The sequence below is a fragment of the Haemorhous mexicanus genome, chromosome 24, assembly GCF_027477595.1.
Source record: "Haemorhous mexicanus isolate bHaeMex1 chromosome 24, bHaeMex1.pri, whole genome shotgun sequence".
NCBI lineage: Eukaryota > Metazoa > Chordata > Aves > Passeriformes > Fringillidae > Haemorhous > Haemorhous mexicanus.
Window position 1 is genome coordinate 2465642 of NC_082364.1, and position 4568 is coordinate 2470209.

Here is a 4568-nt window from a genome sequence, read left to right on the forward strand (position 1 = left end):
ATTTTACACCTGGGTGAAACGATGGCTCACTTTAACCAGGCCAAGTCCATGCAGGAGCTCTGAGAGAACCCAACCTGTCCCCTCAGAAAGTGTCTTAGATACCTCTCCCCTTCCCCAGTACCTCCTCATATACTGGACACAAACCTGAAAGGGAGCCTTCCTGGGGCCACTCTGCACCATTTCTCTGGGAAATGCATCTCAGGAGCAGATTTTCACCTTGCCTGGTGCTTTGCCAACAGCTCTGGGACACCTGTAGGACACTCAGCAGTGGCAGGCTGATGACGAGACAGAAACCTCAAGGGAAGATGTTTCTGCCATTAGAACACACACTTTTAGGCAAGTTACCTTGATCCTTTGTGTTTTTATGATGTGCACAGGACAAGGACCAGCACATCAATCCACTCTGCAGTCCCAGAGGTGAGCACAGTCATTTATTTGATGACAAACAGTACGAGAGCTGCTGTCATGGACAGAGCCCCCAGGAGCAGAAGTCACTTCATTGCCTGGAAGCTCACAAACAGCATCTCCCTCTGTACTTGGGGCTGTCTCAGTCCATCATTCTTGGAACAAATGCAAACTGAACTCTGGGTTTTGGGTAACCCCAATCTCCTACTAAAAAAAAAAAAAAAATCCCAGAATGGTTTGGATTGGAAGGGACATTAAAGCTCATCTTGTCTCTGCCATGGTCAGGGACACCTTCCCCTGCCCCAGGTGCTCCCAGCCCTGTCCAGCCTGGCCTTGGGCACTGCCAGGGATCCAGGGGCAGCCCCAGCTGCTCTGGGCACCCTGTGCCAGTGGCTCACCACCCTCACAGGGAACAATTCCTAATTCCCAATATTTAATCTAATTCTACCCTTCAGCTTAAGGAAGGATAATCATTCCCCCTTATCCTGTCCCTGCACATCCTTGTGGAAAGTCCTTCAGCCTTCTTGGAAGCTCCCTTAGGTGCTGGGAGGTGAATTCTGGAAATGAATCCCAGGTTAATGATCTGGCTCCTCATAAAGCTAGGCTGACTCCCAAACTCAGAGCCCAGCCCAGCACTTGCTTTCCAAACACACTGAATGTTGCTTTGCTCCTCTCTCTTAATTCCCATCATCTTTTCTTTCTCTCTTTATTTACTTCTGAATTTCCATGGGTCTTAATTTCCTGCACGCCGAGCCCTGCTGAGCCCAGGCAGTGCCTGCATGGGGCTGCCCTGCACAGCCTTTCCCTGCTCAGGGAAAGGTCAGCCAGGGAGGCTGGTGTGAGGAGAAGAAAGGCAGCAGCAGTCAGACACAGAGCCCTCATCAGGGTCTGGCTGGGAGCCTCTCTGAGAAAATGTCAGCTTGGGGAGGCTGGAGCAGCTTTAATCTGCAGTACAAGGGGATTAAGAGACTCCTTCTCACAGGACAAAAGGGAACAGAGGGAGCGGAAGGAGCGGGACAAGGGGAGAATGAAGGCTGCAAGGGAGGAAGGGGGAAAGTTAAAGAGCTCAACTCTAAAGAGCATCGGGGCTTAAAGAGCTCCGGCTCCGAGGGTGAGAAATGTGAAGTGGCCTGCACAGAAAAGGGGCTCTGGCCAATGGCTTGGCTTTGCTTTTTCACACTGAGCACACACACTTCAGGCTGCTTCAGGCCAGGCAACTTGTTATGTTTGGCTTTGTTGATTTTCAGGGGCAAAGGAGTAGGAGGGGGAAGCAGAAGGTTAATGAGGCTCTGCCAGATGCACCACTCCAGAGGAGCAGTGGGCACTCCGTGTTTCAAACAGTGCTTCAGGGGCTTTGATCCTCACCCCTGCTGTCCCTCCAAGCCTCCTGGTCCTCGAGGGCCAGGGTGGAGTGCAGGGGCCTGGGAACAGGAAGGAAGTACGTGGAATTACGGGATGCTGTCCTCAAGTACTGCTTGAGCAACCCTCTCACCCGTCAGCAAGGCTGGGAGAGGAAGAGTGGGATTGAAAGAGTGAGGGAAGAAGGGAACTTTAAATATTTTCAAAAGGAAAAAAAACCCCAAAAATCCAATCAATGCATTAGCTGCAGGAGATGTGAAGGCCACGGAGCCACCAACACAGACAAGGAGCTGTGCTCCAGCAGGGAAAGCAGGCACTGCAAACCAGCTCAGGTTTTGCAGGAAATGGGAGCTCTCAGGGCTGGATCTCAAACCAACACAGGGCTGCTCTGCCTGATCAGCAGGGTTTGGACATGGCAAATGTTCTTGAAGGCAGGAGGACTTTCCCCCCATCAAGGACATATTTTAGTCTCCCAGAATCTTTGAAGAAATGACAGGAGAGGAAGGTAAGACACCCACGAGTTCTGAGTTTCTCCCACAAACACACTCAGCAGCCTCAGGAACTGGCAGGGGAGAAAAGCAGGTTTCCAGCAGGCACTGAATTAACCAGGGCTGTAACAAGTTCTCTCACCTTCCACGTTACCCACCTTGCCAGCTCCACAGCCTTACAACCAGGAGAGATGCTCCAGGAGAACACCAGGCACAGTCAAACAAATATCTAAAGCAGCTTTTCCCTATTTTAGCAGCTCTGGGGCCTGGCTGGTGCTGAGAGGGGAAAAAAACCAACTCAGTAACATAATAAGCAAGTTCCAGACAGGAATTAAAGAGTATAGCATATCCAGCAGAGACAGGGGCTGCAGTGGCATTAAGGTAGGAAGAATATAATTACCTGACCTGGCCTGTGGCCAGGATAATGGTATTCGTTTATTTCAACAAAGCCAGAAGTGCCAAAACCTGGATTTTCCATTGAACCCCAGCAGATGGCAAATCACAGCACCCTGACTGCATTCCTCCAACTCTGGGCTGGACAGAACAGTGCTCCTGATAAGGGTGAAAAATTAACACCCACCTCATGTGGCCATGATGGGAGAGCTCACCCTCAGCTTCATTTGGGAAGCCTGGTGGCATCCCAGTGCCATTCCAGGAGCCCAAGGCAATGCCTGCATCTGGCAGCCCCCAGAACATTCCCACTGCCCACAGGGAGCAGTGAAACCTCGCTGGGGCACAAACTCAGCTCCAGCACGGCCCTGAGTGTGATCTGGTATTAATTATCCTGTTCTGCAGAGATAAATGCTTAATCCCTTAATCCTCTGGCTGTTGACACTGGAAATGGCCCAATCTACCCCAGGGTGGATATTATCCCAGGGAACTTGGCTTCAGCCATGATCCCACATCATGTGCTGTACAAATGTTCGCTGGCTTGCAGGGAATGGAGTTCTTAGGGTGCATGGGCTCCTCTGTGGCACAGCTAATCCATAAAAATACATGACCCAAGCATTCATTGTATCAGGTTTTTCTTATTTCCTCTTTTTTTTTTTTCTTTGACATAATATTACAAATTTCATGTGGAATTCCTCATTTTCAGACATTCCCTATTTCCTTACAGCTTAGCAGCTTTCCTGCTCCAGCACTGACAGCAAGGAAAGCTTCCTGAGCAGAGCTGCCTGGGGATGTGGAGATGGGTCTGAGATCCCTGCTTCTAGGAGAGCCTTTCCCTGATTGCCATAAGAAAGGCAAATGATCCACATTGCCTCCCTGGTTTGAGACTCCCTGGAGAGCCCAAACTGAGGAGTTTGTGTCAGGGAGAAAGCAGCAATGCTGATGGGGTGGGAAATTGTTCTGATTCCTGGCCAAGCTTTAAGGACTTTGGTCTTTCCCATGTCTGAGCAGTCCCTCTGTGTGCCAGGAGGGAAAACCTGTCCCACCCCACTGGTCCCTGCCCTGCCCAAGCATTTTGTGACACCTGGGAGTCACATCCACCCCTTCCCACTCACACCCAGCCTCCTCCCCACTTGTTCTTCTCTACCAAAGGCAGATTTTAAACTCTGACAGAGAAGTAAGTTTGAAATAAAGTATTATTGCACACAAGTACATGGGAGAGAAGGTTTGCTCCCCATTTAACAATGAAATGGTTTTTTCCAGACAGCAGAATTCCACACAGACTCCAAGAGCACCACAAACAGCTGATACAAAGGGTTGAGTACAGGAAATGGGACAGGGAGTCAGTGCATGGTGGGACTTTCTTCCCCTAAAAACACAGTTAAATAGTTATTTAGCTTAGAGTGGTGCCTTGGAGCTCTACACCACTGCACTCAGTCATACACAGGAGCAATCCCTGCTTCCAGGAAGCTTCCAGTCACCTGTGGGAAACTAAGGCAGTGGGAAGGGAAACACTTCACAAATCAGCAAGTGGTAGGCTGGAGGCAGATCACACGGGCTGAAGGACCTGGAGAGGGAGAGCTGAGCACCCACCTGAGGCAGGTACTGCTCTTGACCTAACGTGACACAAGGCTGCAACTCTTTCTTGAGGTCAAATCTGGCTGCTCTCACCACCCACCCTTTGGAGAGGTGGCTGGAGACTTCTGCAAATTCCTTCTACGAATTCCTGTAGAAAAAAAGGAGCTTGCTGGGAATCCAACACACTGAGCAAGCTTAAGTTTTTTTGTCAACTTTGTTTGTTTTACCAGAGCAGTTTTTCTAGTCTTAGTCCAATGGAAATAAACTTTCAGCCCACCTGAATGCAGAAGTTTCTATCTGCCACCATCGTGCTCAATTTAATCCCAAAATCACAGTGAGGCAAAGAAC